The sequence below is a fragment of the Macrobrachium nipponense genome, chromosome 24 (assembly GCF_015104395.2).
Source record: "Macrobrachium nipponense isolate FS-2020 chromosome 24, ASM1510439v2, whole genome shotgun sequence".
NCBI classification, from domain to species: Eukaryota; Metazoa; Arthropoda; class Malacostraca; order Decapoda; family Palaemonidae; genus Macrobrachium; species Macrobrachium nipponense.
In genome coordinates, this window is record NC_061091.1 from 52,885,428 (window position 1) to 52,906,578 (window position 21,151).

The 21,151-nt window shown below is 40.7% G+C and overlaps 1 pseudogene; it reads left to right on the forward strand.

Annotated features, from left to right (window-relative positions):
- Positions 1-5,674: 5,674 nt before the first annotated feature.
- LOC135205862 (5S ribosomal RNA) lies at positions 5,675-5,792 on the forward strand (annotated as a pseudogene).
- Positions 5,793-21,151: the final 15,359 nt, after the last annotated feature.

The following is a 21,151-nucleotide window of genomic DNA, read 5'->3' on the forward strand; positions in this document are numbered from 1 at the left end:
AGATGTATCAGAAGACATCGCCTACTCCCCGACCTGACAGCTCTACTTCCAAATGTTCAGCCCATGAGAAGCAGTTCTACAGGCAGTACTTCCCTGTGTTTTCATTACTGAAAAGCGCTCTGCTTTCATTGCAACTACGACTCCTCACCGGACAGCAATGAAATAGCGGTTAGCGTTTTCAGTCATTTGTAAGCACAGGTTCAGAATCTTGAGAATCCTTCTCTCGATTCGGCTATGAAGATGTAGGTTGCATTCCCTGTCCACCTTCGTCTTCAACGGCACATAGTGTTGTTTCTCCTTAGCTGAGATTCAACTATACTATGAGATGTCTTGCCATCAGGGACCTCGGTCTCTAGAAGGCAATTGACTTTCGCCTGTTGGGCACATGCCTTAAGAGAATCATCACCTCGCCGGCTGGCATCGGTGACAAACAAATACGATTTGTTTAGTCTCTCGGCATAACCCTTTTAGGGTGAAGGTCACGTGACTTGCTCGGATGCTTGGACAACTTGCCTCCTACCGAACGCAGTCAGTCAGCAGCTGTCAGAGCGCCCGAGTCAGTTACGAACTTCGCTGTGGACTTAGTTCGGTTGTTCCAGATCAATCTTCTCTTCGTCCTATGGCTTGTCCCAGTACCCATACCTTCGACACCCACCATGGAGTGTCGGTGTCCTATCCACTACCGAGAAGAAGTACTTCGCTGCTTGGGGATAGGAGGATGCGAGACACTTCGCTGCAGACGGATAGACCAGTATGGGTACTGGACATCACCGAAGTCGAGAAGAGGGATAGGTCATGCGACTATTCCCTTCTTTTCCTCTGAGGGAACTGCATGACTTTTCCTGCGAAGTCAAGCATCCAAGGGATGGGGGATCCGTGACGCTCGATTTCATATCGAACTTCGTAGCGAAAACTCAGAACCCTTCGGTCCCCCTGACGATCGGTTTGAGTCCTTCACAATCCCCCCAATGGACTTCACCGCCTTCGATGCGAAGGAGATGCTGCTTTGTCCACAAGAACTTCTCCGTGGCACAGGTACTGAAGGCAGGGGTCTTTTCCAACCAGACCACATGCACCTCCTTCTACCTTCGGGATATTGCCCACAGGTCCTTGGATCTTTTTCCTTGGGACTCGTGGTGGCTGCTCAACACGTTGTGTAGCGAACCCAGACCCTCGCAGGCTGAACAGCATCGAGTCCTGGTGTGACTGTAAGAATGGATGAGTGAATGAGTGTGTGACTGGCTCCTCTTCCCATCTTTTTCTCCCCCTCTACCTGTGGGTAGAGGGATACGGTCGTCACCCCGCTGGATAAGGACGAGATGCAGGTGAGCTACACAACAGAGCCCCATCCTATCCCTTTTACTAGGGATGGGAGCAATTATCCACCACTTCCCCCAACAAGGAAGGGGGGAAGTGGAAGCCAACAAGAGACAAAACCATAACTTTATGTTGCCTCTTGCAAACAGGAACAAGTTCTTGCTTGCTGGTACGAAGAGATACGCTTGCCTCTCTCTTAGTACTCGGTCCAGAGGTGTAACCATTGCTCCTGCGGTGCACACCCCGATCAATCGGACAGAGGCTTGGATCCCTCCCTCGTTCTTAGGACCAGGGAGGCATTCCAAGGTTGGGCGAACACCAGTCTGTTCACAAAAGACTCAGATTCCTCCCACCAAGAAGTGAGTTTTCCTATTGTTAAAGGACCGAGGGTTTGTATTACGTATCGGAACAAATGACAATTTGTCGAAAATTGCATTTTTCCTAACTATACAAACCTGAGGTCCTTTAACAATAGGAAGTAACTAGCGGCAGCTGGAACGGTCGTAAGCTTCGAACAAGGGAGAACGGTAGTTAACTGCTTGTCTGACAGTGCGCGCGCCGCACGCCTGGGAGGTGAAGAATCACTTTTGCTTTAGGCCCATGCAAAAAAACGCAGAGTGAGGGGTGGCATGAGGTGGGACTATATGTAAAGGACCTCAGGTTTGTATAGTTAGGAAAAATGCAATTTTCGACAAATTGTCATTTTAGTCTTTATAATATGTTTTGTACATTTTACTTCTATCATTTAATGCTGCTTCCTTGCATTTTTATCAGCTGGTGTCCAGCACAAGGATATCTTGATATTTCGAAGGCTTAAAAAATGAATATTTTCTTGTATTGCTCTAATAGCAGGGTGATGATGATTAAAAGAGTCTATTGCTTGAATAGCACTTTTTGAATCGCTATATATAGTGAAATGTTTGCTGGGAGTTCTAGGGATTTTATACAGAGCCAATGAAATTCCTGCCAATTCAGTGGAATATATGGAGCTATAAATAGGCATTCTTCCATGATAGTATTTCTCCTCTGTAATAACTGCGAACCCCACAGCAGCATCAATTTTTGAGCCATCTGTATAAATGGAGATAGTATTTGCATGGATTTCTTGGTGTTCCAAAAAGATTTATTTGACAGTGTAACTTGGAATTTCATCTTTTTTTAAATCGAATAACTCATGGCATACATGAGGCTTATTCCATTTCCAAAAAGGTGTTGAATTTGGTAAATGGCTCAGGAATTTTAATGGTGGAATATTATATTCATCTATGTATATTTTCAGTCGTATAACAAATGGATAAAATGATCGTGGTCCAATTCTTTTTGGAATGATGGTATTATTTATAATTCTACTCAGTTTTGATTGGTATCTTAACGTCCGCGAATAGAAGTTTAAACTATATTCGACCCTTCTTTGATCAAGTGAACACAGACCTGTTTCACTATACAGAGAAATAACAGGTGTAGATTTAAATGCACCAGTAGCATATCTCAAACCTGCATTGTGTAAAGGATCTAATTTTCCCAATGTGCTGGAAGATGCAGAAGCATATAGATGCGACCCATAATCAATTTTACTCAGTATCAAAGTCTTGTGTAAATAGAGTAATGTACTTCTATCTGAGCCCCACTTGGTGTGTGACAATTGCTTCAATAGATGAAGTACTTTACTACCGCTTTCACGTAGGTAATTAATGTGAAATTTCCAAGTCATTCGTTGGTCAAAATGCAACCCAAGAAATTTGGTATGCGTAACAAAATTAATTGGTTTATCATACAGTAGCAATTTCATTTTTGGTACATTTTTCTTATTTGTAAAAGTAATGGCTACAGTTTTACTAGCCGATATAGTGAATCCATGTGCAGTAGTCCACGATACGATAAGATCAAGAGATTTTTGTAGTATGATTTGTCCTGTATGGATATCAGAGTGAATGACCCAAATGGCAAAATCATCTACATATAATGAACACTGTACACCAGTTGGTAGTTGTTTTGTAATATCATTAATAGCCATGATAATATCATTAATAGTGCTCAAAACACTACCTTGTGGAACTCCTTCATATTGTGGATACTCCTTAGATAGAACACCATTTATCTTAACTTTAAAAGTTCTTTCCTTTAAAAATTGTACTATGTTTAAGGGTAAAAATCCTCTCAGTCCAGAATAATGCATTTCCTTTAAAATCTGATGATTCCATGTCTTGTCATAGGCCTTCTCCATATCAAAGAAGATGGCTGTGGCATAGCTGTTTGAAGCAAATGCTTTCCCAATATCTGTGCCAAGTAAAGTTAAAGGATCTAGGGTAGATCTTAGTTTCCTATATCCATATTGTGAAACGGAAAAGTATCCTGTTTTTTCAAGATACCAGATTAACCTGTTGTTAATCATTTTCTCAAACAACTTACATAAACAGCTTGTTAATGCTATTGGTCCGTAGCTATCTGTGTCATAAGGATCTTTGCCTGGCTTCAAGAATGGAAGGTCCAGTGCTTTCCGCCAATCTTGTGGGAAATATATTTCAATCCATATTTTGTTATATAGCTTTAATAAATATTGTAAACTGTTTGGGTGAAGGTGTTTTAACATTTCAAAAGTGATCATATCTTCACCAGGGGCTATATTGGAGCATGTTGACAATGCCGATAAAAGTTCATCCATGGTAAAGCAATCATTGTATGAATAATATTGATCAGTCTCAAAATTAATTGGAATTTTGTCTTCTTTTTCTTTAATGGTGCGAAAAGATTTTATTGACGAACCTTTGGAAATATTACTTAAATGTTCTGCTAGGCAAGTTGCTACCTCTTTAGGATCATATATCAGTTTGCTATTAATTTTCAAAACTGGGACATGGGATCGAATGTGCTTTCCTAGTATTTTATGCACTTTTTTCCAGATCTTACTTAGGGGTGTATCTTTGCCCACCGATTTTAGGTAGTTACACCAAGATTTTCTTTGTGCTTCATTAAATGTTCGTTTTGCTAGAGCACATGACCTTTTATAATCTATGTAATCTGAATCGTTTCTCGACTTCTTAAATTTTCTTTGGGCTTTACTATGGGCCTTCTTTGCTTTTTTATACTCCTCATTCCACCAAGGAACTGGACATTTAATTTTTACTTGTGCTGCGAATGGTATAGATGACTGCAGCATCAATTACCAGAACTAAAAACATAACCAGAATAGTTTCTATGTCCAAATTATTATCCCATAATGGAACATTCTTCGTGCATTCACTAAAATCTTCTGTAAGGGTAACAGATACATCAGCGAGGCTGTCCTCGTCTCAACAGGGTCAACCAGCTCAGAAGTTGCAAGACATTCTTGGTCACCTGTCATCACCCGGGTGGCAAGTTTTTCATGGGCAGCCTCTCCTTCATTCCCTTCAATGTAGCCAGACCCCGTAGGGATGTAGGGCCGTCAGTGGACCTCATGCAGTGTACTATAGGCATTACTAAGGGTCTTTGTAGTGTGCCTTCAGCTCCTAGCTGCAACCAATTTCGTTCCTTTTACTGTATCTCCTTTCATATTCTCTTTCTTCATCTTACTTTCCACTGTCTCCTATCACTTGATTCATAGTGCAACTGCAAAGTTGTCCTCCTGTTACACCTTTCAAACCTTTTACTGTCAATTTCCATTTCAGCATTGAATGACCTTATAGGTCCCAGTGTTTGGCCTTTGGCCTAATTTTTATATTCTATATATATTTATATTCAATGCAGCTAGAAGGGTTCCTGGTCTTTGACAAGGGACTCCCATTCCTTCCCTTACTCTATGAGAGAGAGACAGGACTTAGCCTAATAGTTAGACGACAGGTATCTCCTTTTAGTGTCATTACATGCTTCCACTCCAGAAATACTTGGTGCCTTAACACTCCAGAAATACTTGGTGCCTTAAGGCATCGACCAGAGCAGCAGTCACCTGCACTTCAATAAGTTAGGCTAGGTACCTAGCCTAACGTAACCTGTACTTCAATAGCCTGGAACTTCTCACCTCTTCAAAAGCCTCAGGATGCAAGGATAGGCAGTCTGTGGTGTTAATAAGCAACAGGAACAAGGTAGTTCCATAGTCACAAGAGAGGGGCTTAATGTCCTTTCATCTCAAATTGACAGTACAGGTGCACAACAGGTGGGCAGTAGCACATTTAGCACAACAGTCAACCAGACACATTCCAGGCAAGATGGATGTAATGACAGGCAAGTTCGGTCACTAGGGTCGTTTTTAGGGACAGTTGATAACATATCGAAATCCACGGAAGATTGTTTGACCTGGAAAAGGCCAAATTAGACCTTCTCTCAACATTCCGATGCTGTTACTATTTGGCTTTGTCTTTCCGGACCTTGGGCATAAACAGCCAACAGCCATACCACATTGAAAGCATGGCTTCTCATCCAATCAGCAAAGTTAAGCAACATTGGGTCTGGACAGTATTTGAATGGGTGACCAACTGGGACACCAGATGCTGTTGGTGTCTATGGGACGTCTTTCTCAACCATAGTATAAGTCTTAAGGCTTATGCCTTCCTGCCGTTCTGTCTGATTTGCCATGTGATCAGTAAGGTATGGTCATTTTGCATCTAAAAACCTTAGTAGCTATCAAGTGACTACAGACCGTCTGCTCTCCCATCTAAGGACTTGACCTTCAAGTGTGAATGCCAACATGGCAAATTTTTAATCAATTTGTATTTTTCGTAGCTAACAAACCTGAGGTCTTAACAATAGGAAAATTCCAAGTGCCAGCTAGTAATCAGTTAAAAGCAAAGTTTGTAAAGCAAGGAATCTGTGAGATCTGGTAACTCCTGCACGTACAAGGTGATAGCTGGTCAGACTGCACACTTTACCCCATGACGCATTCAGTCTTTTCCTTAACCGTCTTGGAGAGTAGACACCATTGCTTTAGCTCTCCTTACAAGCCGGTTCATTTGTGCCCGTGTTTCTTTCCTTTCAATTGTGTTTGTGTGTGATTGTTCTGTTATTATGGATTCCTCCGAGTCTTCACAGCCTCGTCAACGCATGTGCCCGGGCATTCAGGGATTTACATGTTCAAGGTTTCTGGCGTCTGCGGTCACAGTTCCTCATACAACGTGCAGTAGGTACATAGCGAATTATTGTACAATTACTAACCCCTGCCTACAATGTCGTTCCTGGCCTAAGTTGCAGTGGAGAGTGTTTTACAAGAAGAGAGAACATTGCAGACAGACAAGAAGCAATATCCAAGAGCACCATTAATTTTAACTTCGTGTGATGATCAAACGGGGCGTACTCCACAGCTGACATAGTGGACAACAGAATGTATGTTGTCTCACAGATACATTCCGGCCGAGATTTCACAAGGTCAGGGGTACTGGTTTGCCCCTCGCATTCAGGAAAATCCTGTCGGGCAGGTACTAAGGACAGGAATGTGGTCATGTTAGACTACATTCAACTCCCCTTTTACCATTTGGGACGTTGTCCTTAGATCCTTGGACTAATTATTTCTTTTTTTCCCTTCGGTTCTGTGGTGGCTGCTCAGCACGTTGCATTTAGTCTAAAGTATACGGCTGAAAAAGAGAGGTGTGTGTGTGTGTGTATAATCTAGCTCAATTTGGATTAATAGATGCACTTACCCTGCTCTAACAAGGAGAGAGAGGGACTGACGATGAACAAACCCGTTGGTTATCTTCAGCTTTATTGTCCCCGACATCATTGGTTCATCCAAGCCATTCTTTGAATCAATGATGCTACATCCCATTAATTCAAAAGACCCAGAAGTCTGGCAGTTGAACATCACATACATATGTTCAACAGATCAAGAGGCATAAGTCTCCTTCCTTTCCTCTTACAGGAACAGGAAGACAGGCCCCAGGTGAGTGAATTCCTAGTCAGCTCAGAGATTTGCTCAGAATCTTCCCACCAAGAAGTAAGTCTCCCATGTGTACAGACGAGAGGGTTTGTATATGTGTAGGAACAAATAAAATTTTTGAAGTAATTTGCATTTTTCATACAAATTTTTTAAGTAATTTGCATTTTTCATAACATACAAATCTGAGGTCTTTACGTGAATAGCCCATCCATCATTCTACTACATCAGTCAAAAAGTAAAGTGAATTCGTATTGACTGGATGGCAGAGCTTCCTCCCCTACCGTTACTAGCCAACTACCAATAACCACCTTGTTTTTAGTTAAATGGCTGGTTCCAGCTTGCGCTGAAATGAAAAGGATAAGCCCAAAGAGACATTAATTTTCATTTTAAGAATTCCTCTGACCCTTCTTGTTCTATCACTGAAAAGTGGGCAGCTGAATTTTACTAAGATGACAAGCCCTGAAAAACTGAACCACTGCTGTCACTGATTAACATGAAGACCATTCTACGCTTGGTAGTATTTGATGAAAGATGTCCATTATCCAACCTGTGAGACCCTTGTACTATAAAGCCTTACATTTGCAGGACCTGAAGGATTTTAAAATAAAAATTGTATTGTTTTATGTAAAAACAGTCTTGTAAAACTTCTTACAGGGTAGACTGGAAAAAAATAATTTCTAGAAAAATTTCTGATGCTTAGTTCCCCACATGGGGGATAGTGCTATCAAACATCTCATGTTGTGCACTGTAGGCATTATTAATGTGAGTGTTTGCAGCAATTCTGAGCCCTCTAGCTGCACTAATTAGCCTTTTTACTTTACCTCTACTTTTTGCTCCCTTTCCTCAGTCTTGCTGTCCAACCTTAAGCTGCTACTGTACTGTATTTCCTAGTAGAACTGAGAAGTTTTCTCTCAAGACCACTTTACATTTATTTGCTGGATCTTTTTATTTGACCAATCCATTGCCCTTTTTCACATTAAATCCAGAATCGCTGAAAGTGTGCCCACGTGCTTGGCTCTAGAGCCTAAATTTCATAACTCAATCTTATTTGCAATCAAGTGAAATCTGACACTGAATTGTTCCCACAGATATACAAGCCATTGTCTTTTCTATGAGGGCCATGGTAGAGTTAAGACATCTTGCTGCTCTGACTGACCAAACGAACTAATTTCATCTTTTTTAATGTATGTAATGTGTTTGTTTTTTCTGACATGGATTTTTTAAAACAAAATAAAAATGAATCTATAAGTGTGAAGGATGCACGTGGGTTTTGGATGCTTTATCTTCTTGGTGTTAAGTTGTTCTGCAGAGGTAGGTCCTGCAAGGAGTCATGGCTGGTCTCCTTTATAGCTCAGTAGTTCAGAAATAGGTGGGACGTCTGCTGTATTCATAGATAGCACTGACAGGGTTCTCAGAGCATTCTCCTGGACCAGTGTCTTCCAGTTTCCTTTCCAGACAGAGGACTGTTCCACTCTTACCCTATTTGTACTTCTACTGAAGGACACACAGAAGGGTTTGCACTTCCTTCTCACTCAGCAAGTGTATAATCACAAGATTCTGTGCATGCAAACAGAAGGTTCATATACAAATGGTCACTGCTGCCCACTACCGTTGGGTATCATAATGCTACATGTAGATGCATAATCCTGTAGGCAGCACCTAATTCGTCCAAAAATCCTAATGTAAGTGTACATAATCTCTGGAAATTGTGCAAGCAGAAAGGGTTCATGCACAAAAAGTTGCTACATTACAATACCCCTGAGTATCATGCAGACACTTGCTCCCAGTAGCAGAGGAGTATTCATTGGTATCCTCTGGTTTGGCTGATTGTACAAAAGTCTATGGAATGAAGGCTATAATTTTGAGCAGTTACTAGTTAACCTCAGGACTGAGATCAGTACTGCCAGCTCCAATTATTCGCAACCATGGCCCAAGGTACTCAACAGAGCAGCACTAGTTGGCCTTGAGCAACCCTTCTCACCTAATGCCCTTGAGCCAAAAGTAAGGGAGGGCATGCTCGGTAACTTCTCCAATTTCCCCTCCTGCAAAGATGGTTCTCAGGAACATCAAGAAATCTTGGGGGGGAACACATGGGAGAGCGCTCTGCTTTAAGTTTGTGGATAGAGAACGACCTTCATCTGTACATCAACATCATGGGAATGTTTGCTGCACAAATAGTTGCAACATTCCCAATCATGTGATGGTCACTCTAGTATTGATGGGTAGACATGGTTGGCAATACACAGCATTTGTGTCTTTGCCATACTGTTCAACTGTCAGCCACAAACAATCTGGCTACAAGGAATGCTTTGGCAGACTAGCTTAACACCCATGAGTACTTAGTTCAGAGAGATTGATTCCTAGTTTCTTCTGTGTAGGAAGGCTTTCCAAGGCTTGGGGAAATCCAGTGATAAACCTGTTCACAATATAGTTATGCAGGAAGCTTTCAATGTTCTGCCCTCCCGTTCCAAACACCCAGGCTGCCTTGCTAAATGCCTAGGACATGGGTCATCTGGATATCTTTTAACTTCCCCCTATCAGTCTTATTTGCCAAGTGATTAAATGAATGTTTGTCATTGACAGATGGACCCTTGCTGTGTGGTATGCAAACTACTATCTCTTCTGGTTGAGACTCCCAGAGTTCCCATTTGAGCTATTCTTCTCTTTTAGCCACAGTCAGAAGTGGTCTCAACTAATGTGTACCTGGGAGTGGACCATTTCTCAAGTTGGTTTTGTAGACAGGCTGTCTCTTTGACTACTACTTTGATGTGGATTGTGGACTTACTTGTCCACCTCCACTGAGACAAGCTCCTCTCACTTCCTGTGGTGAAGCCTATTGCTCTGCTTTAAGCCAGGTCTCCTGACCGAGGAAGACTTTAGGGATCTTTGGCCTTCCTGCCACCACTGCAACAGTAACTTGGACTTCGGCGTCAGGTACAGTGTCGATGGGAACCACAACTATGGTTGCGGCTCCCATGAACATCCATCAATCTCCGATCCCGTCAACATCCAAGCTCCCTGCAATATCTTCCACTTTAAAAGATCTTCTCCAAGAAGTTCTGATGAAGAAATACAAGCGTGATCATAAGAGGAAGTCAAGGAAGAGGTGCCATTCATCTTCGTTTCTTTAATCTTCTGTCCTAGCCTCCTCTCCTTCTCCTAAAGGTCCCATTAAGCCAACATACTGGAAGAAGGAGAAGGTTGCTTCTCCCGACTGTGATAAGGTACGTAGGCTATCTCATGGTCTGCCTTCTTCCACGGAGGAAGCAGTGGGATCTCTCACTTGTTCTCCCGTGTGTCTGGATAGGGAACCTGCATCGTGGGTCTCGTTGGATCCCGCGGTGTGGGAGCAACAAGTGCTTGGGTAAGCCACAACATGGCTTCTACGAGCAGAGTCGTGTGCGTGGGTCTCCCGTGGCCATTGACGCCCAAGGCAACGATACCAGATTGTAGAAATCACCCCTCAGGCCTGGTAAAGAACCTTCTGCTGCACAGGGCTCCTAGGATTCAACCTGGAAACTCATCCCTATCTCAAATCCCCGTGTGGCAACATCATCTGTTGCACAACCACCCTTTGCCTCAGATGCTCTACATGAGTGGGTCTCCCTGACCTGTGCCACAAAAGGGTCTTCTACATGGTGTCCAATGAACCAGGAGGCTCTGGTATGCAGTCACGGTCCACCAGGGTGCAGCCTATCAAGAGTGTGTGAGCATGCAGTGTGCAGGCACAGCCACACCCCTTGCAAGATCTATGACCCAAGGTGTGGCTTCCTTGAGCCATAACACGGCTGCTTGAAGAACAGGGTCCCGAGATGGTGATGCCAACTTTCGAGTCCGCTTACCTGGGAAAGCATCAAGGAGATCCCGCATTCAGTTTTTTTTGCAAATAGAGGCCTTGGCCTCAAAGAAGATTGCAGCACGTCATCGGGACAGCCCATGTTCTTGCCCGTGTGTGTGAGCGATCGCTCTCCCAGGGGTAGTCCCTGAGCAGACCTACTCCCTTCAGGATAGCTTTCGTGCACACTTGCTCTCCCAAGGACAACCCCCGTTCACGTTCATGTAATGGGATCCGTTTTCCCAGACCCGTGCAACAGTCATCACCATGGGTTGACGACTGTTCATAGCCTTCCTCTCCTGCTGAGACCTCGGCCTCTGGCAGGTCTGTGAAGGGAGCTAGGCACCCTCTCATTTCATACTGAAAATCCTAACAGGTAAAGTGCATTCCTAGTAAAATTTTACTACATTCAAAATTGCATTTTATTTTTGATATGAAAGATTATGACACTGCCACAGCACCAACTTAAGTGACATGATCTAGCTACAAATTCAATATTATTACAGATTATACAATTTCTTGTGATACGACATATATAACATGTGAGGAAATACATAAGCAACCTGAAGGGTTAATGAGTGGGACAAAATTCATAAGGGTTAGGACGTGTACTTTAGCTTGTGACGCTAGAGGGCAATTTTAATTCATTTTGGCTTATTTGACTTGGTAGGTTAAACCTAATGAGAAATAGCCATTAACCTCCTCAGGGTTTTTGATTGTCAGGGGTATTTGCCTAAGGCATTGTGCCAAGCGTGCCAGGAGCATACTAGTTCTAGTATGGGACAATAATATTTGATTATTACTTGATTTACAAAATTGTTTCTATTACACTTACCAAGTTACTCCTACTAATTACAAGACCGTGTCAAGGATGTTGGTTATGAGGTTACTTAAGCAGAGATAATTCCAGTGACCTCCTCTGGGTAGGTGCCAGAATCACTCTGTGATGGGGGAGGAACTGTGCCAAAGAGACACAAGTGTCAGGGAGAGGTCATGGATCTTGTCAGGCTAACTGGATCTCTTCTGCCCCTCCTTCTTCTTTGGGTTCCTCCAAGGTGCAACTATGAACGTCCTAAGAGGTGATGGGGGCACCGACTCTGGAGAAAGACCAGAAGTGCCTTTGGGAACAGAGTCAGGGGTAACCCTAGAGGCTACTGGAAGGCTCCCTACTTTGGCTGCCAAGACAACTGACATATGGGAAAAAACAGGTGTAGCAGTGAGCTCCATCAGAGGTTCATCCTCTGAGGACGGACATGAGAAGGAAGAAGAGTCACTGGGTACTGGAGGGTCACATTCACGATGACCAACTCAGTAAAATTTGGCAGGTCTCCCAAAGAAGGGTACATGTTGTCATCTGGCACTGGCACTGGTACCAAGTCAGGGCCAGATGCAGGGTTCAGTTCTGGTAGGTGCTCAACAACCATGGTGGATGGAGGGTGCCACTACTCAAAACACTCAAGTGGCACTGGCAGAGAGCTCAGGTCAGGAGTACCTAATGAGGGTCCAAGGGGTGCAAAACCCCTAGGTGCATCTGAGTTGGGTTGAGACAGAGATTCCTGCCACAGGAGGAGGTCATAGCCTCTTGGCATCGTTTTTGCTTTAATGGCTGCTGTGCATGGCCTGTTAGGGCATCCCAGCCAATTGGTGGCGTACTCTTTCACTTTCCACGTCTTACAGTGGTACTGAAACTTTGTTAGCTTCCCGTCGCTGTAAGAGTGGAAGTTTTTTTGGCCGTTCTTTCGTGAGCAGGGAGGACTTGGCTTTGATCTGCACTGGGAGTACCCCTATCAGGGAATGCCACGAGGTCAACTGAGTCCCCACCCTCTCAGGGTGAGAAATATCAGTTGGCCATGCTAAGCAGACGTGGCACTGATCAAGTTGAAATGCTTGGCAGAGGTACCATGCTTTGGGCAGGTAGGGTATCCTGCACCATATTGTCCAGGAACACCAGTCTCTACAGGGCCCCTTCGGATAGGCGTGCTTACCTATGGTGACTGTTGGTGGAGAGGATTGATAGGAGGTGGATGGAGAGGTGTCATTCAGTTTCTTAAAAGTGTTCTTAGGGTGCTTCTTGATAGCTCCCCCTTTAAATCGGCACTCAGATTCGGAGTGTCAAACTGTTTTGCAGGGAGTCTATTCTTCAGGCAAGTTGATCCTGAGAGATACGCAAGTGGCACTATGCACCGGTGAGACGTGCTGGAAGACAGGTTATAGGTCTCCCAGTTGTCAGCCATATGACAGGCCTCCATGAGTGTTTTGGGCTGTCTATCACAGCGAGGGGCCCAGGAGCACACTGGAAGAAATCCTCCAGCATGGTTGAGTTAAACAGGTTCTCGAGTGGAGAGCGAGTGGAGAGCAGTCTTGGCTTTTCCTTCTATATGCTTGGAAAGCAGTAAGGCCCTCTCCGTCTCTGTGGTGGTGTAGTTGTCAAAGAGCACTTCCACCTCCTCCAACCACGCCTCTGGCTCATCCTCAGTCCACTTGGGTATCAGAGAATTGATACTGGATATGGGAGGATTAGGCACAGCCAGTGTGGGGTTAGAGGTTTGTTGGTGAGCCAGAGTTTTGGCACTATCCCTTCGAGCCTTCTCCATCTAAAGCATCCTTCTTCTTGAGAGCTAGTTCATGCTGCCTTTGTTTTTCCTCCTTGGCTTCTTTGTACTTCTGTTCTTCCCTTTCTGCTTTAGCTTCTTCATACCTCCTTTATTCCTCTCTCTCCTCCCTTTTCTCCTCTCTTTCTTGCTTCTCCCTCTGGAGTAAATCATCCATATGTTCTTCTGCCCACTAGGTGAGTGCTCTTCCCTGAAGACCCATCTCCTTCCCCATATGCATGATGGTTTGGTAACGTTCTACCGACATGGTGCTGGTAGGATAGGATGGATAAGGAAAATGGTCAGGGAATCAAATGATTTGGGACATATCCCTTAAATTTGATAACACTTCGATGGAAATGGCACCTTTCAATAAGGTGGCAGTGTGGCTGAGTGTGCCATTCAAAGGTCACACTAATGGAGTAATCCTTTGATTAGGGAAATTTTTATGGAAGGACATGCAGTTGTTGGCACTCTGTATCTTAATTTACAGGTGCGGTTTGTGCAGTCACAAAGAGGACTCTTTCTGGTGGCACTAAGGTACCGGTGTGCTCTGAGGAACAACAGTAAATGGTAGTACAACCAATTATACTAAAGGTAAAATGGCACTCCGCCCAAAGCAGAGTGCAAGGAATAAGTTAGATGAAAAGAAAAAGGTAAAATGCTTCAGTCAGATTACACACTGACAGTGTCACAGAGTAGTGGCACTGTGGATAGAGGAATTCCATTGGTGGCACTCGAGGGGGACTAGTTCGTAAATACTAGTGGTGCTGCCAGAGGGAGGAAGTCTTTGGGTATGCACTCAAGCGAGTTGGTGATTACAGTATATGTAAGTCTTGGAAAGGACTCATGCAAGACAGTCCTGGTAACTGTTATTAATTTTAACTTGCTCCCCAAATATTTGGTATTGCATAGCTCTCTTAATGGTTGTCCGTTCTTTCCTTTCACAGATGGTATGAGCACCCGCTCAGCTGCCTAAAGCACTTCATATGAAAATGTGAAAACTGATACAAGCCACGAGTGCGTGTACAGTTTACAGCACTACACATGAATGCGTAAAGAAAAGGAAGGTACACTGATGAGGTGCAGGGGATTATCCCAAGTATTGAATTCCAGGCATAAATTTGAGTGGGAGTATCTCCCTTGGCTTTGTAAAGTAATGGGTTATATGTTAATAATATCTTGCACGATTAACACATCATTAACTTGGTTAACACCTACGATTGTTACTTATAAGATACAATTCATTGCTAAAATGACTAATAACCATTTGCCTACCGTTTCTGTATGGCTAACCATATAGAACAGTGCTCTACCCTAACAAAGTTTGTGGTAGTTTTATTTAGCGATCGCAAAATTAAGAAATTTTGCGGTCTAGCATATTTCTGATATAAGAGAAAGATGTTACTACAAACATCCTAAGGTATGTCACAACTATGAAATCTATGGTAAATGTGCATACCTAGACGGCTATGAGGATGATTGCAATCATCCTCATAGCCATCTAGGTATGCACATTTACCATAGATTTCATAGTTGTGACAAACCTTAGGATGTTTGTAGTAACATCTTTCTCTGAATCTGCAATTCCCTCTTTTCAAAAGGTTGCAGACTTTGTCTTTCTTGTCTATTTTTTTCTCTTTCCCATCAGTGTGCAGATCTGGGTAGAGCCTCTTCGGGATTTTCTTTTGTATTGTCATGTCGTAATTTATTACTTCATATGTATGCTGCTTGATTGCCTCATATGTAGTATCAATGAGTACCTCTGCATCCATACTTTTATCTTGTTCTTTGTTTTCCTTATTTTTTTCTGTCATTTCAGTTTTGTTTACTTCTCTTCCATTTTCCTCTTCTTTTTCTTCTTCATCCTCAACTATTTGTACATTAAGTCTTGATTTAATAACATTGTCTATCCATGATAGGCATGTTGAGCAAAATATTCTGGTATCCTTCCTCATATCTTGCATTACTTCAGCACATTGAGGAGCGTCGGAATGTTGCATGCCGAACATTTTCTGATCAGGTTTTGTGGATTCACTATGCTATACCACACCTTACACAGTTTGCATGCTTTTGGCATTCTTTTTCCTATTGCATCAGTTAGGATATTCAGAATGTTCACCTTATTCATTTCCTTTGTCAGAATATTGATTGATGTAAATTTTCTTTATGAGTCTCTTGACCACTCTGATTTTATTTGGAACTTCTTCAATTATTTTCAATTATTTTTTGTTTTGTTCCAGTTTGAGGGATCATATCCTTCTAATATGTCTATGAATGCTTTTGTATCTTTTTGGTTAGGGCTGTTGTTGATCTCATAGATGAGAAATGCCAGCTCCCTTCCTGCTGCCTCATCGTATTGCAAATCTCCTAAACACGCTAAATTTTGCCATTTTTTCCACAGTTGGAACTTACTGCCATCTTGATCTGATTTACAGTATTTCACTTGATAAACTAACTTAGTAGACGCTTTATCCTACTATTTTCACATTAATCCTATCACCGACAGTTCACGAACACTTCTAGATATTTTCCAATGTCCAGACGTATGTTAAACGCGTGATATCTGTTGATTAATCAGACTGTGCGTGGGAACGTCTCACCAAGCAAAATGTTACTGAGAGACAGAGAAGAGTGGTTGTTTGGAGACAGAGAGACAGTTGGTATTAGTGAGAAGAAGGAGTGAAAGAGACAGTGATGGTTGGAGACAGAAAGAGTCAGAGAAAGGGGCTTTCTCTTTTCTTTCTTTTCCATTTCAGTTTCAAGCACCTTCAGTTCCCAGTCAGGTTGGCTTTTGCCATGACTATCAATAAAGGGACAGTCTCTCTGAGTAGCTGGCATCAAATTGGAGCAACCTTGCTTTTCTCACGGGCAGCTTTATGTGGCGTGCTCAAGAGTGGGCTCTCCGGAACGCCTGTTCATTTTGTCACTGGAGGGAAAACAAAGAATATAGTCTACCAAAAGACTCTCCGGTGAATTGGAATCTCTCTGCCAACACCAAGAATTTTTCTTTCCATATATGTTTATGATGCTTCATTTTGATATTCATTTTCAAGGATGTTTGTTTTGTCAGATTTGCATTCCTCACAATTCAGGTCGTGGTACTGTATTCAACTGTGGCTTGATTTACCTATTTTCTTTTCATAAACTATGCTCTGGGTTACACAGACCAATCTAGCTGGGGCGGGTAGCCAGCTAGTATGAAAATAAAATGCAAATTATACCACATATCTTAAAACTGCAAAACAAAACCGTTCAGATACTTAAAAACACGATATAGGTCCAAAGTAATTGAAATTTCTCAGCCGAATTCGTTCATAGAGATCTGGAAGATAGTGTGTGAATTTCTGATTGTAGTACTATGTATCACGATGACAATGTTTACTCATTTTCCTTCATGAACGGGAATATTATTGCATCATGTAAGTGGTGATTGTAATTATTTGTGTTTCTACAAATTTATGTTTGTATTCCAAAGTGTTTAAAGTTAGCTGATGTCAATGGCAGTCAATGTTGCGACGGCTAAGGTAGGTTGAGCAAATCTAGTTGAATCCGCAAGAGCGTTTCTATGATGTGAGGAGGAGCCCGAGAACTTCTAGCGGGAAAGCACAATTCACTGGATACTGGCTTACGTAACAGGTCTCACACACTTTGATTACTTTGATGCTGACATGGATCGAATGCTAGATGCTGTTTACAAAGCTACTGTCATTAAAAAGAAATCTTTATCAAGGTTAAAGTAGCCTGTCTGGTCAAAGATTTTTCTGACTATACTTCCATTACAAGCAGTTCGTAGTTAGCCTTCACGACTGCATTACTTTGCTAAGAGACTTACAGATCTCACAACACATCAGCATTTTTTGCAAGATATGAAACTTTAATTGCCTGTGCAATAGATATCGAGTTATTTGTGCTAATAAATATTTTTAGTTAAAGCTTTCTTCGTGAATGATTTATGGATGAAAATCTATTTTCAAAAGTAGACTCCTGTGGTTGAAATTTTCCACGTCAATTTACAATTTTTGAATGTTACGGCAACTGTGAAATGAAATCAAGATGATGGTATGAATTTCTTTGAGAATTAACTTGAATACTATGGTCCCTTCAAATTTTATCTACCATAGTGTAGCACGATCTTGGCAGCCATATCACCCAGTTTCCCAGCTATCTGTGCACCGACTCCCGCTCTTTCTTCTGCCTTTCCCCATCACAAGTCTATCACTCCATCACCATCTCTCTCTCTCCACTTCTAAAAAATATTTTTTTAAATGTATGTCATCACTCAGTCTCCCAAATAAAATATAATTAAATTAAGTAGCTATGCTTTCAAGTAAGAAGATATTGCACTCTCTCTCTCTCTCTCCACTTCTCAATCATATTTGAAAAAAAATATTATCGCTCAGTCTCTCAAAGTAAAATATTATCACTCAGTCTTTCAAAGTAAAATATTATCACTCAGTCTCTCAAAGAAAATATAATGAATTAAGTACGTATCCATATAGATAGGCCTGTACTCTCTCTCTCTCTCTCTCTCTCTCTCTCTCTCTCTCTCTCTCTCTCTCTCATCATAATATTGCATCTATTACTGTATTGTTCCAACGGTATTGCCCAAATTTTAAAACATTTTCTCTCATTCTTTAAGACCTGTTTCCAACTGTGCATGAATTTTATGTCATCGTTATGGTTTAAAGTTACTGGAAATCTAGAAAGCAATTAACACGATGATTTTGATGCTACGCCCCCTTTCTAAAGTTGCCAGGTGTGGCATTATTGGGCAATATGTGTCCCAAGATTTAAGAAAACTGTATCTTCATTTCTCTTGCCGATAGTACGTAGCCTATGTGTCCCGTCATTCTAAACTACCCACGTATTTTAGATATACTTTATACAATAGTGCAATCCTAAAATATGTACCTGTATAGTAAATATAATTTCAAAATCATTTTACTACACCAGAAAATATCAATATACAAGCACACAACAATGCGCAAAGTTACGTAGGCCAAAGAAAACGTGCGAATAACAGTTGTCGGCAAGTAAATAATTGTGCAACATGACTGAAATATTAGGTTGTTCTGGGATGATATTTTATGGTATATTTTTGTTTCAACGTCAAGTTTGGCGATGAACTGTTAAAATAGGCAGTTTTAGGCATTTTAGGGGCGTATATAGAGTACTTAGTACTAGAAATAGAAAAGTAGGCTACTGTAATATGAGATGATGGTTTGGTGTTTATTTGAAATTATATTAAATTGTTTTAGTATGATAATTTAAGGTATATTTTTGTTGTAACTATCAAATTAAAGAGTGAAATATAAAAATAGACAGTTACAAGCATTTTAGTTTAAGGGGTACAGGGTATTTGGCAGTAATATCAGCCTGTTATAAGCAATTTTTGAGGGGATTTTTGCATTTCCGCGGCAGGTTCTGAAACCTATTCCCATAAAAAATGGGGAGCACTGTACTGTGTGTGTATGTATGTATGTATTAAGTATATATGTATATATACATACAAACATATATATATATATATATATATATATATATATATATATATATATATAAAGGTATAAGCCACGCCGTTTGTTTATTTTTCCTTCGTGGCTTATACCTTTATTTATGCATTTATCACGTTCCAAACTTTCGTGATTCAGTTATACACACACACACACACACACACACACACACACACACACACACATATATATATATATATATATATATATATATATATATATATATATATATATATATATAACTGAATCACGAAAGTTTGGAACGTGATAAATGCATAAATAAAGGTATAAGCCACGAAGGAAAGGTAAACAACTGAGTTGTTTATTATTCCTCCGTGGCTTATACCTATATATATATAATATATATATAATATATATATATATATATATATACATATATATTATATATATATATATAATATATATATATGTATATATATGTGTGTGTGTGTGTGTGTGTGTGTGTGTGAATCACAGTGATGGGATGAAAATTCATAATATGGCTACGTGCGACTAACATACTACTGTGTTAACATGGCAGAGGTGGGTGGATATCGATTCGAATTACAAATGCCTGAGTTTGACCGTGATTTGTAAGGTTGGAATCGGTATCAACTTATACCTCACTTGTTGACTGAGTCGGTAACCTCACTGAAGTCCTGATTTCTCCTCTGTGCGTTGGTTCGAATCTACGAAAGGACGAAATTATTATCAACTAAAAAAAAAAATTCCATTTGGTTAACATATATGAAAACATTAATTCCGTGATAGAGCAAATTGGATATTATAGGACATTTGTAGCTTAATGCATGTATATGAATCACTGTGATGTGATAAAAATTCAGATATATAATATAATCATATATCTATATATATAATATATTATATATATATATATAATTATATAATTTTCAATTGGAATGTAATGAAATAAAATTGTTTATTGGCACTGAAGCTTTCCCATAAAACCCCATTATATTCAACAAATGAGAACCCTTATCCCACACAAACTGAGCTCACTGCTGCTTCTCAGCTTCCACAAAACATGGGGATGGGTGTAAACCTCAAGACATATCCAAACAAGTCTTTCTGAATCCAATAGTTGAGAATTATATGAAATGAATATCGGCAGATGTTCCAAGCCAGGTGTGTAGCCAACTGTGATATATGCTAATGAGTGTGGTAGTTAGTTACAGCATAGACGCGTAATCTTATCCTGACAGCTAAAGGAATAGAACTTTCCTCAGTTAGCCACGTTAATATGCTTAATTTAGTTTTATTTTATACATTCAATGGTATATGCAAGACAAATACATGTTACCGTAAACATAAAAGAGTGTCTTTCTGATCAAAAACTATTAACATGAAAACTGTTACTACATCTCAGGATTTAGAAAGTATTACTACACTGATAGACAACTTCCACCATAGATCCAGCCAAATTTACAACTGAAGAAATTCGGAGAAACGTGATATAAAGTACAAATAAATTCTGCATGGGAAATTTACAGATTTCTATCATACAAAATTACACAATATAAAAATGTTTTGTGGAAAAAGTGTTAAAACAAATACAACTCTGCAAATAAAGTTTACAAGATTATTCCCATAAAAAATTAAATGGTCTGTTCTTAGAATATGAATTAATATGTAAAAGTATTAATAACTGTTATGTAAAAGAGAAGATGCTAGTATACATGCAGTACATTCTTTGCAGTTCTGTATACATATTCATTTTTAAACTAACCCAGTTTTTTTTTTTTATTATTTATAAAAATTTGGTCTTAGGTTAATTAATGAAGTTGGAAGCTGTCTATACTTAATGTTGTGTAAAATATGCAATGATGAGTATGAAGCTTCTAAATAAAGCATATTAATTTGGAAAAGAAATACAAGCCCTGCGTATTTGACAATAGTTATTCAGCGTCTAAACAATTGCTTGGACTTGAGTTAATACTCATCTTGGCAGTTTGAGAAATAAAAATGTGACGAATTTCACATAAGGTCGTCTTCCTAAACAAGTAGCCAGTAAAGTGCCTGTGTGAAG